We start from the raw sequence: 14,556 nt of genomic DNA on the forward strand, positions 1-14,556 counted from the left end.
CATTCCCACTTTCTTTTCTTTATTTCAAAATTAAAGGCTACATAGCTTTAAAATTTTAGGCATAGCCTTTCATTTGGTGTGTACAACACAAGAGAGAGGTTTTATGATTTGGCTTTGGATTTGCGGACCTGCTAAATAAGCCAAGCATTTACAACATAATAATATGGTGCAAAAATTTCATAGCAACAAGGTTATCCAGGTATAGATGCCGATAACCAAGGGTAAAAATAATGACATGTCGTCAAAAATTTGCATCTTCTAGCCTTTTTGGTGAGAAAGCTGGAGGCTATCAAGACACCTCAACACAACACAAGATATATCACTGAGCCTGTATGAGAGGGTCTGTCCATTTGAGTGGAGTAAGACACTCTTGTCCATACAATTTTCAAAAAGGAGACATCCCAATTGAGCATTGGGAGTAGGAATTTTACGCAAATTCAACCAAATACAAATATCTAGTCTATTTATCGCGCTCATGCATACAATAAGCTCTTAACATGTTTTCAATGATTTGATTGGTCCTTTTTGTTTGCCCATCAACTTAAGGGTGATAAGAAGTACTAAAGGCCAATTGGGTTCCTGTAGCTAAGAATAAGGCTTTCCAAAAATTTGAGGTGAATTTCACATCACGATAAGAAATTATACGTGAAGGTAAACCATGATCCATGAAGACACCTTTCATGAAGACTTGAGCTATATCCTTAGTCATACACGTTGTCTTGATTGGAAACAAATGTATCATTTTTGTAAGCATATCAATAACCACAAAAATAGAGTCATATTTCGGAGATGTAGACAGTCTTGTAATAAAATCCATGGATATGAATTCCCATTTCATTTGTGGTGCATCAATTGGTTAAAAATCATTCAACTTTAATACGTTGACATGTTAAACATATTGTAACATATTTCAACACATCACGCTTTAGTCCTCACCAAAAGAAACTCTTCCTCACAGTTTAGTAAGTCTTAATGTATCCTGGGTGTCCTGCTATAGGTATATCATGAGATTCCTGTAGTATCGGAAGTTTGATCCCACCTTGATTTGGAATACAAAGACGGTTACTAAAGTAAGGGTCATTGCCTTAAACATGGAAGCCTTTGATTTTCCTTTCTTGCTTCTCTGTGCAATTATTTAAGTTCATCAAATACTGGATTTTTATGTAATACAAATCCTGAGACATACCTTCTCAAATAAGGTCAATTAAGGAGGTGATGACAGCCGCTACAGTACTCTTCCTGCTTAAGGCATCGGCCACAAGATTTTTCTTCCCACGTTTATATTTGATTCCAAAATCATTTTTGTATAAAAAATTCATCCATCTTCATTGCCGCATATTAAGGTCAGGTTTGGTGTAGATTCACTTCAAGCTTTTATGATTGATATGTAGTTCAAATCTCCTTCGAAGAAGATAATGTCACTGTATTTTAAGAGCATGCACATTGGCCAATAATTCCAAGTCATGTGTGGGATAATTTAACTCATGTGTATGTAACTTACAAGATTCATAAGTTATTGGTTTCCCTTCGTGAGATAGAACGCCACCGATCGCTTGTCCACTTGCATTAATGAGCACACTAAATATTTTTTAGAAGTCCGAAAGTTGTAGTATTGGAGCATTCAGCAAAACTTCTTTGAGTTTCTCAAAACTAGCTTAAGCACGTTCGTTCTAGGTAAACACTTTAGCATTTTTAAGTGTGTTAGTCAGTGGAGATGCAATATTAGCGTAGCCTTGGATAAATGTACAATACCATCCTCTTAAACCAAGAAATCCATGTACTTCTCTTACAAGTTTTGGTGTAGGCCAAGCTATAAGAGCTTCAATATTACTTGGATCAATAGAAACACCGTCCTTGGATACAATAGATCCCAAATATTCCACCTTGTCAGTGAAGAGGGTACAATTTCTATGTTTAGCATAAAGTTGATTTTGATGGAGAAGTTCAAGTATTCCTCACACAGGTTTGTTTGTGTTCTTCTCTGTTTCTTGAGTAAACCAAGATATCATCAAAGAAGAAAAGAGAAAAATCGTCAAGATGCTCTCAAAACACATCGGTCATGAGATGATTAAAAGTTGTAGGAATATTTTTAATCCCAAAAGGCATAACTGTAAATTCATAATGTTCAAAAAGAGTATTAAATCCTATCTCTTTAGTATGTCCTCCTCCTTGATTTGGATTTGGTAATATCCTGACTTAAGATCAATTTTTTGTGAAGATAGAAGCTTCATGTAATCAATCAAGCAGCTCATCATTCCTTGGTATTGCGTACTTATTCTTGATGGTTACCTGATTCAATGTGCGATAATCAATAAAAATATGTAGAGTACCATCCTTCTTTCGATTAAAGAGAACAAGAGTACTCCATGAAGAAATGCTAGGTCGAATGAAGCATTGTTCAAGAAGTTGGGTTAGTTGCTCCTTGAGTTTCATAGATTCAGGTACCGACATTTTTTATGGCCTACGGGCAGTTGGTTGAGCTCCTAGAGTAAGCTCTATATTGCATGATACACATCACACTTGGATGGTAACTATGTGAAAGTTCTTTGGGAAATACGTCATCAAATTGTGGTATCCATTCGGGTTCTGGGGAATCTAACTTCTTCTCCTTAGGGTTAAGCTTTGCTGCGTAAATTCTTTTGTTCTTCCTATGACCTTTATAAGTTTGGTAAAGTTCACTAGTCTTAGTTTAGGATTTTCTCATTTTCCTGTAATTGTAACCCTAGAGTTTTGTTCATTTTGAAAGTCAATGAAGAGTCTTTACAATATTTGTGAGCGTCATTGGCTTTAAGCCAATCCATTCCTAGGATTCCATCATGGACTGAAAGGATGAGTAAGACTATGAATTTTGCAGAAGTATTGTGACCATCCAAGAAAAAATTCAAGTTACCTACTGAAGTAGAAGATTTAACATTCCTACCCATAGCTAATTCCATTGTAAGGTCTCTATTAGGGTGTTCAAGCAAAGTGAGATTTTTGATGCACCAAGGAGATATGAAAGAATGTGTACTCCCAAAATCAATCAATAAGGTAAAATGGTTACCTTGATACTTTGCTGGAGTTTGAATTACTGAAAATTTTTCATTCACTCCCTAATGTTCAACTGCACCATGAACATACGCATTTTCCTGATTTCCTTTGTCTCCGGCCCACTGAGATCTCCTAACTTGAGGTCTTCCTTGAGGCCTTTGATTTCCTCCTCCTCCTCCTAGAAATCAAAGGCATCCTGGACGAGGTTGACGGATAACATTTCCATTGTTGTTATTATTGGCAGGCAGTCCATTCCGGACAAAAGGTGGATTGCCTGGTCTAAAGTTCCCTTGGTTTTGAGGTTGTCCCTGACTTTAATTTAAGTTCTTCTGATGAAATTTCCTTTGAATTGTAGATAGTCTAGGTCTAAAATTTTCAAAATTCCGATTCGGGTTGATGTTTCTAGGTTCATAATTGTCCACCAATATGGTGAAGCTTGAATTGTTAAATGGAGGCATGGTGACTTACTGCACCATATCAACCAAGGTCACACTTAGTGCAATATTCTAATCCGATGGAAGTCCTTTAAGTAAGATAAAAATAGACAATTGAGAATAAGATAAGAGAAAGAGAGAATATGAGAAAGAATAACAAATAAATTGAACCAATTTTTATATCACAAAAATTTGGGGCTCCAAAAAGTCTACAAAGTGTCTTGAAAGTTTCTAATAAATCCTAATAGGTCTAACATAATGCACCTGGTATTGTGACATCCTTCCACCAATGGAGCATAGCTATCCCATTCTTTGAGTATATCGGATGAGTGATCCCAATAATCCTTTTTATCTTTGGTCAAAACATTTCCTCATTAGCGTGAGAATCATACCATTGTTGAGTAAGAGATCAATTAGTTACATGTACTCCCATTTCGTTGTGGACTATTGCCTTCTTGTAACCGAAGTAGTCATCAAACTAAGAAAATTATTTTTGGAAACACGTCCTATGTGTCCCACCCATCAGAGTTGTGTATATTTGCATAATCTGCAAGGCACTAGGTTCTATCATAGGCATGGTATAAAACTTTTACATGGTGAGGATTGTGGATTATGGGCTTTCAAAACAAGTCAAAAAACAACTATGTACCAAGGTACTGGGCTAAAGGAATGTGGGTTGTTGGTCTGGCATTGACGACCCCATACATTAAACATGACAATGTTGAAACATCATGTAGCCATTACTAAGGGAAGTATATTCCTAGCTATCCATGTTTCCTTTGTTGATCTCAAGGTAAGTTCACAAACATTTATGTAACACTTGGTTAGTGACAATGATCTTCTTTCCTAACTTGAATTGGATCCATTTGATACATCCAATGGACGAGGGTCTATGTCTAGGTGGTTTAAACTCAAGATTTCCTGCAGTGTAATGGTACCAAGCTTGGGATGTATTAGGTACAATACAATACGTGGGCAATAACCTTTTTGTCTCTTTTCCATTTTTTGTGGTAGTGACAAGCCGTTACACTTCCACTCATGTTTGAAGATGCTCCTCCACCACAAGGCGGGAGAGTATATTCGCCCATATCCCTTGAGGTAAGATGTCAGTCATCTAGACACACACCCCATTACTCAAGTTAATTAGAATGATAAAACCAAGATCCAAAATCAAATATTATGATCTCAAAACATTATGAGTCATCTCAAAATCAAATTTTTATAACCGTAGAAAACCAAAAAGATACATAGTGTCTTTAGGAAGATACATGAATACGAAAGGGTCCTATAAACCAATTCTTGGTTCCTACAACAGAGCTCCTACCCTTATATTTGTTCATATCTTGAGTTTCAAAGTTTAGAACTTCAACTTGTGCACTAAAATTTACGTCTTCCTTTTTGTACCATTCTTCTCCTCACGATACATCCGTGGGTGGTATTGCATTAAAGCAGTTTACATGAGTATGCCGTTCATTTACATGATCTATGTAGAAATATCTACTCAAGTTCACTGCCATTGGTTGCACTTGAGCGAAGTAACTAATGCACCTAGGCTTCTTGTAGTCATCAAAGGTAATAGTGACATTGTGAGGATTGTATTTGAGAATGGGTCCATAGACTCTATTGAACCATTCTTGGGTACATAATAGAATCGATAGCCACCACTTGACTTCTTCCAAAATCTGTTTATGATCTTTTCACAGAAGCCATATCTTTGGTTTAGCATGAGGGTCTTCTTACTAAGAAAATGAGCTCTCGAATTGGTATGTCCAAAAGTGAACACAGGTTAAGGTAAAGAACATATCCCTGTACTTTAATATCTCTTTCTTGGATCTTTTCCTTGACCCAAAGATGTGGATCGATCATAAATCTATCAAGCACTTGCATCCAATTTTCAAGTTGGGCTTCAACATACAACTCCAATGCTACGTAAGTGTTCAGAACAAGGTAGTCTCTAGTCCCCTTTGAAGTTCAAACCACTTCAACTCCCCAATGGATATTGAATCCAACCACGTACTTGAAAAATACCCTTTGTGAAAAATCACTTGGGAGTTCATATAGACAATTTAGAAGATCCATCTAAAAACCAAACAAGGAGAGAGAAAACTTAGTACACATGTGAACCAGAATTGAGTCTATGTGCTACACCAAAAATTGATTTTTATGATTCCATTACAATATTACGGATGTTTGAAGCCATCTCTCTAAAGATTCTTTTAACTCTCATGACAGGGTATTCCCTTAGACCTCCCATAGTACAACGTGGTCTGTTAGAAGCTAGACACACCCTACGGAAATTGATTGCTAGGCAGATTATCATTTTTTGTAATTATTCATTTATTGAGAAAACCCAACATTTCACCTTGTAAATATTGGGGCTTACAAAAGTTTCCAGATTGTATCCCAATTTTGACATTTAGATTGAGTAGATGGTTAATTTCGAACTTTAGGGTTTGAGAATTGTAAGGTATTTATACCACTTTTTGACCTTAATAAAAAAAAACCTTTTGTCATTTTAAAAAGTTTTGAAGTCTGTGAGTGAGCGTACTGTGTACGAGAGAGAGTGTGAGCTTCGTCTTGACGCTACGTGTGCACCGGTGGTCGGAATCGAGTGCGGAGAAGTGCAGCGTGTTGCCCCCTACGAGAGCTACGCGCCGATACCTACATTGCACGCGTACGGTCCGGTTTTGCGAGCTCCATCTACGAGCTTCATCTGGTGATTTAGTGAGCATATGTTGTCCGATTGTGCATTGCAGCATATTCGCGCGTTCACATTGAGTAGAGCTACACATTAGGCACTTTAGATTTTGAAAACGAAGACCTGCAAATTTCGGCCAGACATCCTACGTGATTTTACACCGGGTGTTTTGGGTTGGAGTTTTGGTTCATAGACCTTAGGGAGAGCGACCTATTGGTGTTAGTAGGGTCTCCTTCAAGTTCTGTGGTGTTTTGAGATTGTTTGATGGGTGTTCGGCTCTAGAAAGTGTTGTAGGAAGTTTCCTCTTATGCACTCCTGAAGGCTGTGACTTAGACATTGGGTAGGGACCTCTATAGGAATTAGTTAGGAGTTGGTTGAGTGTAGGTTGACACCTTATGCTTGCTTCCACGCGCCTGCGGGTCAAGCTTCTTCCTTATCTGACAAATCTTGTTAGGTGAGTTCTTGCTGTGCTGATGTCCGTCACGGCGTATCCGTCCAACATTAGCGCTGCTGTCGGGGACAAAAACCGTAGGTAGGTGACCAAGACTAGTCCTTGAGGATAGGGATTTTTTGGCTTGCCAAGAGTCTCGTTTTACATTTAGATAGGATCAGAGGGTGGAGGACTCTCTAGGTCTTAGAGGGAGTCTAGGAAGCGTGTGTCTGACCTAGATCCTTTGACTTAGGTAGATTGAGATAGTTTTAGGTATTAGAAGAGTAGGAGTTGGAGTGGTAGAAGCGGTGAGAGGAGAGCTTGAGAGTCCGGAGAGGCCAGGAAGCAACCAAAACACCATCATCACCATTTCATATGATGAGTAGGAATAGAGTAAGTAGGACATCATGATTCAAGATCTAGAGCATTTCATGCATGTATACTTGCTTGGTTGATTCATCACAAGGTTGTAAAAGATGCAAAAAGACGCAAAAGTGTGTTTGAAAACTGAAGTGAAGTCCAAAAGTTACTGTGAGTGTTTCTAATAGAGCTACAGAGCATAAGGAGCATTTCTGTCAGAAAAAAATTTAATTTTAAGCCAGGAGACATCCTACGTGTAGGATGTCTACAGGCTAATCTGGTGGGAATTTTGAAATTTTGAGTTGACCAGTGTGTTCAGAAGGTGGGGTTTACCCTATTTTCACCTAGAAATTGGAAATTTGACCATATCTTGACAGGATAAGGCCAGATAGAGTGAAATTTCCAAACATCCTACCCAAATTGTGCCAAAGCATTATTTTAAGACCAAAACCATAGGACGGCTGCTGATATATTGAGTGACTGGGAGAGGTTTCATCTCATTTGGGTGAGAAAATTGGGTTCTAAGCAGGCTTTAGCACTTTTGACTGAAAAAGACTAGAACAGCTAAAATTGGGGACTTTTGAAATCCAAACCAAAATCTAAGCATACCACTGGGTTGCTAACATCAAGGGGAAGCTGTGGGTCAAGTCTGGGGTCAAACAGGCCAAAAAGACATCCTACACGTACGATGTCATCTGTGTGATTTTACACTCCAAGCCTAATTTTGAGCATACCAAAGTGATCAGCAACTCAAGGGGAGCCTGTGCTTTGAATTTGAAGATGAAAAATACATCCTACGCGTAGGATGTCTAAAGAAAGAAATTGAAGCCAGATACTGATTGTGGGCATAGCAAGGTGTTGTATAGCCTGAGGCAAGCCTCCTAGTCAATTTTGGTCCAAATTGGAGTTGATTAGATTGATCAAGACCAGCCAGCAAGATGTCGGAACAGATTTTTGATCCATTGACCAACTCATAGGTGTCCAAATCAAAAAGTAAAAACAATTGTGGACTCAGCACATCAAGGGAAATCCATAGTGCAAGAATCCAAGCAAAACAAAGCAGGAGACATCCTACGCGTAGGATGTCTATTGAGGCTTAGTGATGAGAAAATTTGATTGGGCTTAGACAGTGAGGGTCCATTTGGCTTAAGGGTTCCAGAACTTCTTTCAAAAGTGAATTTGGACCTTGTTTGTCCATTTGACGGAGCAAAGACTGAATTCAGACTTTTTCATGTAAATTGACCAACATCCGAGGGAAGTACAATTCCAGATTAGGATACCTAATCCAAAATATCAGCAGTGTATAAAATACAGTAGTGGTTGAGATTAACTCTCCAGTTATACCAATCATTACTAAGATAACCTCTGGCAGCTAGATGCTTTGATTCGATTGCCGAAATTAAACGCTTGTGTACAGGTATATTCAGCAGGCAAAGCAAGAAGTTGCGGAGGCTGATCCTTTGCTAGGTGAGTGGTTGGATTTGTGATAAATTGCATTGATAAGTTTGATGAATTTAAGATCAGGAAGATACATTTTTAGAGACCAGAACGTGGCAGGTGACCAACGTAGCTTAGTGTCCATGGAAGAGAGTGTAACTCAGGCAAGGCTAGATCCACTAGCATCGATTATTGAGGAAGGTAGTGATACTGACACCTCATCAGACAAATCCTTCTTCATGATGGGTAGTCAACAGCCAGGAGGTTTTACCTATGACGGACCAATGCCACGAGGAAGCACCTCCCTAAATCCTTTGAATCATTCCAAGTTCACTGTGATCTTCTTAGAAGGAACAAACTCGAGGGGAGCCCTAGTTTATTCTGACTATCGAGGACGCAAGTATATTTGTATTGAAGAAATTCCGGCTCAGAGACTAGAGATAATTCGAGTCTATGATGATGGAGATAGATTCCGAGACGAAAAGGGGAACCACTATCTGATAGTTAGTAACCTTGAAGATTACAACAGATATGGAGATAACGTGGCGAAAGGGAAAATGGTTTCAGAAACTCAAGAACCGCCACCAAACATTGATCGACCTGGAGCAATTTTAATGTATGATAAGAAAACAACTAGGGTTTTAACTTATAATGAGAACGTGGGAATCTACACGCATCAGAGCGAGGGAATAGTCTCTTATTTTTGCTGCAAAGAACTATACCCAAACGAGTTAAGCAAAGATAAGGATCTTTACTTATTCTCTTATGAAACTGCTATGGAGAAGGATATAGTTTTTGGTGATAGGTACGGGCGGGAATACCAACGTATTCTTCCAGAGGAGGTAGAAAAGGCAATAGTTCCAGGAGCATCAACATATGTCCCCGACGAAGTGCCAAGAGCCACCTACAACCCTAGCAAGTCTACAAATCCCTTTTCAGAAGAGTATGACGCGACCTCACATTCTACTCGACCGCAGACATTCAACAATCAAAACCAACCAGCAACTCAGCCCCATCATTGCAGGCATGGCTTCAACAGTGCAACATTGGAGCAAGACCGAAATCAAGATGGTTATCAAGCCGCACGAGGGCTAAGGGATTTACAAGAACCACCACTCTATTCAAGGTATCAAGGAGAGAGTAAACCAAAAACTCAAGGGTCAACAGAGCCTGGAAGACCACCCATAGAAAGAGTTCGAAGAGAGGAACCATCTCTTTCAAGAATTGTTAGAAATTATGGCTTAGGAGCACCATTGGGAGAGAAACCAACCTACTACAGAAGACCAGAGAAGGTATATCGATTAGGACGTGGAGATCCAACGATGAGGTTTGTAGACCATCGTAGAATTAGACCTTCTCAAGTGCAAAAATGGGTAAACAAGAAATACATAGGAAACAGAGATCTAAGAGATCATGTAGCAGCCTTTGTGCGTGTAATTAGAGCGAAAGAGGTGTTAGACTTCCCTACCCAATTTGCAGGGTTTGGACTAACCCTAGAGGATGATGTTGCTACTTGGTTTGACTCTGTGGAGCGTAGAGACTTTGAGTCTATGGAGGAGGTGTTTGACGAGTTTATCGAGGAATTCTCACAAAGGGGGATAGCTCATAATACGGTCTCACAAATCCATAAATTCAAACAGAAAGACGGAGAATCTGTGCGAAAGGCATCCCTAAGACTAAAAAGATATGCTAAGTTCTGCCCTGTGGAAGAACTGCCAACTCAATCTAGACTTATGCTTATATTTATCCAAGGAATAAGGAATGCAGATCTCCAGAAGGACTTACACATGAAGAGGAGTACGACGTTGAATGAGTTAACCAAGGAAGCTCTTTACCTTGTAGACAATTGTGCGGTCTACAAAGAGGGTGAATTCAAGGATCTTGACGATGATTCATCCTCACAACAAAGTGGAAGCAAGTCTTCTAAGACAACACCGAAAGTAGAAGTAGCTGTAAACCAGGAGCAACTTGTAGAGGAAGTGCTATAAAAGATTAACTTGTACACCAAACCCCAGGCTAAACAGCCCAAGTGGTGTGCTATTGAACAAAAATGGACAAACCATGGGACGGAGGAATGTTATTATAACAAGGGATATGTGAGAGAAAGACCTTACGCTCCCCAAGCTCATAGCTTCTCCTCAAGTTCCACCGATTCCTAGGTATCAAGCAGGCAACCTACCAGGACCTGTAGATGTAGAAAGACCACAACCAATGTTGGGGCAACAACCACCCCTACCAGGATTACGACCAATCGGCATAAGATATACACCAGCAGTAACCGAATCAGAAGAGAAGTCTTTGATGCCTATGCATACATATTATGAAGATCCCAATGGATATGCGGAAAACCTTGTCTATTATCCACCGAAAGAACCCTCGACACCAGAACCATGGAGCATGATAGGGAATACAGGACCACCAACAGTTGCATATGCAGCAAGAGAAGGAATATATAGCTTAGATGAACGAACATTGTTGTTCATAGCCAACGGAGGCATGGGCAGACAGACACATGCATACCAACAAAGAGGAGCTCAAGGAGCACCTCAACAACCCAAGGGACCCTGCTACAAGTGTGGTGGAGACCATTAGCTAAGAGACTGTCCTCATGATGAAATCATTAGAGCCAACGCATATTGCACCGAGTGTGGAGTTACTCATTTGATTCCAGATTGCCCTAAGAACCCAAGCAAAGGAGCAAAAACTACCTTGAACATGCTGGAAGCAGTGCCTTCCAGTGGAGGGTCATAAAATGAAACAATCATACCTATTCAGGCAGTGACACGAGCCCAAGCTCAAAGAATGACGAACGAACCCATAATTGAAGAGCCAAAAACCGATGCCCCAAGTTCAGAAACAAAAAATCAGAGAAGCACTTGGAAAGCTAGAAAGGTGCGGATGAAAGCCAGGAAAGAACGAGAGCAAATGGATCTATTCGAGGAGTTAAAACACACAAAGGATAGATTAGAGTGGTTAGAGGATCTAGCTAGCCTAAGTTCACACGCTACGGCAACCATAGCATCCAAAGAAATAGCAGAATCCAAAAGTGCAGGATCAGGAGGATCAATACTGGCAGAAAAGGTAAATGAGCAGTTGGATGCACTTCTAAAAGCTTATGAAGCCAGACTCAAAAGGAACCAAACCCAAGAGCAAAGATGGATGACTTATCCATATGCTGAAATAGAAAAACAGAGATTGGAAATGTGTAGAAAGATGATAGAAATAGCTCAATCTTTGATAGAAAACCCGCTTGGTAAACCTGCAAATGGGCAAGAAGTACCAGCTCTAACCCCTATCCAACCAGCTTTAGGGGAACAAGTAGAAACAAAGGAAAGACTCACGAATTCCTATGAGTCCAGGGGAGAGCCTATCATAGTGCCAAATACAACAGATGAGGCAAGTGACAGGTTCCAGCCTAAAACATTGGCAGAAATGAGTAGGGACTGTAACGGTCTAGATGATCTGTGGAAGAAAATCCATAAGGCCAACGAAGCTAACAGGGCAAGTTTCCACATGAATAGCACGAGAAAAGAGAAAAATGAGATCTTACCTCCTATTGAAGAATTTGAGGCAAGATCACAAATGAACTTTGACATACATTCACAAGCCTGGGAGACCAGGGATCAATTAGTTCGGGGCACAGCCAACCAGACTCGCTGAAAACTCTACCCTCTTACCTAGGAGAGTATGAAGCCAAGTCTGAGGTGAGAGCAATCCCATCTCAAAGACTTTCTTCTAACAAAGTGATGGATTCACAAGGGTTGATTGAGTTATTGTCCACCCCGGTGGCATGCACAATCACATTAGCTGAACTCCTAAGGTTACGACCAAACATGTGGACCAGAGAAATATTTGGAGTGAAAGACCCCACCTCAAAGCTTCAGGAAGGGATCAGAGAATTGGATAGGCCTCAACTAAACACTAGGCCAGTACCATTAAACAAAGTTGGAGAGTACTGTGAGGGAGAAGATGGAAACACCACGCTACCAGTAGAATTCCAAGGAGTAGTTTCCAAAGCCATTCTTGACAGTGGAGCAAGGGTTGCCATCGCCACCAAGGAAATATGGAAAAAATGGGGAAAATCAGCTTTAAGAGCTACCATAATGAAATTGCAACTGGCAGATGGGTTCATGGAGAAGCCTCTAGGACTCTTAGAAAAAGTGATTGTCACTTCGTGCAGAATTGAGTATGAGCATACATTTGCAATAGTCGATTTCAACAAAAAGAACAAGTATGAGATCATCTTGGTAAGACCATTCATGCGACAATTGAAGATGGTCCAAGATTCGGTTTACGACCACATATACCTCAGACATGGCGAGACAACAACCAAAATACACCTAAAAGACCATAGTTACAAGGATGTGAACCAGACACCAGTGGAAGAGTTTGATTCAGCTACAGTTGCAGGATCGGAACTCCCAGCATGGTTAGGGCAACAAAAAGAGCTATGGATGTGCGGAGCTTCACATTGTGGGAGCTTAAAAAGAGAGGAATGCATCTTAGAAAGAGAGATTGAGGACAAGGAGTATATTTCGGAACCTTTTTCTGAAGATGCCTTGGAACCTCTAGAATGGGAACACATACTGGCAACATTGGATGTCTGTACTATTACACATAGTCTAACAACAAAATTTTGCGACAAGGATGGATATGATGTGCTACCCTATTACATGGTAAGCATTATACCAGGATGAGATGAAATGATAGAACCACCCGAACAAGAAGAGTTTTATAACTCCTATGAACATCTGGAGGTAAACAACGATGCAGATAACGAGTGTTCAGACAACTCAAGTGAGTGTGGGGAGAAAGCAAAAAATACCAAGTTTTATGATTTTGCTAATCAACACCATAGATGCCGAGAACGCTATAGGAGAAAATGAGAAAAAAACAAAGCGAGAGAGAACCTGATGCCCAGGATAAAAGGTAAAACTCACTATCTGATGCTTGTAAAAGTAGAGGATTGTGTAAAAGATCAAATATCAGGAAGATTCTCAAAAATTCAAAGGGAAAGAACGCAAGAGGGAAAAAAACAAAGTAAGAAAAGCTAAAACAGAAACAAAATCACAAAAATCTCGAGAATCAAAAAAAGAAACAACGAAAGACCAAGAGTAGACCAAACTAGAGCGTAAACAAAAATACCAAGAACTGAAACGGTCTTTACGAGAGATATGGACTACTGAGGGAGATAGTGATGGTAAAGGGGAGTCAGAAAAGGGAAACATGAATGTACCATCACACTATCAGAAATTTACCATCCAGGACAGAAAAATCATAATGACACTACCAGTCAGGGAAAGAACAAACCAAGAATCTTACGATGGGCCAGAAAATGCAAAAAGGATAGACCTCGCGGAACCAGGTGAGAAGCCTCGGCTGGTCTATATCGCAACCGATTTAGAGCCTGAAGAAGAAGAACGGCTAACACAACTTCTCAAGAAGTATAAAGATGTGTTTGCATGGTCCTACAAAGACCTCAAAGGAGTTGATCCATCGATATGCCAACATACAATTCCTTTGAAATCAGATGCAAAACCTAGCAAACAACGTCCTTATACATATAATGACACATTTGCTAAACGAATCAAAGAGGAGATTGACAAGCTGATGGAAGCTGAATTCATTTATGAAATCGAACAGACAGATTAGGTGTCACCCATTGTGGTAGTCCCCAAAAAGAACGGAAAATTGCGAGTGTGTGTAAACCTCAAAAAGTTAAATGCAGCCACCATAAGGGATAATTATCCCTTGCCAATCACGAAACATGTACATGAGAGGGTGGCCGGGAAAAGGGCTTATTCCTTTCTGGACGGGTTTTCAGGATACAACCAACTGGCAATTGCAATGGAGGATCAACACAAAACAGCGTTTGCCACGGAATGGGGAATACATGCGTATCGAGTTATGCCTTTTGGCTTAACTAATGCCCTAGCTACCTTCCAAAGGTTAATGACGCACGCGAAATATATATGGATGATCTTTGTGTACACTCTCTTCTACGAGAGGAACATATTGACCATTTGCAAAAGGTATTTGAAAAATGCAGAACATATCGAATCTGTCTTAACCCTGAAAAGTGTATTTTTATGGTTAGGCAAGGCCGCATCTTAGGACACATTGTCTCAAGAAATGGCATAACCACTGACCTAGACAAAGTCAAAGTC

This window comes from Adiantum capillus-veneris, chromosome 5 (assembly GCF_014529385.1).
Source record: "Adiantum capillus-veneris isolate H3 chromosome 5, ASM1452938v2, whole genome shotgun sequence".
NCBI lineage: Eukaryota > Viridiplantae > Streptophyta > Polypodiopsida > Polypodiales > Pteridaceae > Adiantum > Adiantum capillus-veneris.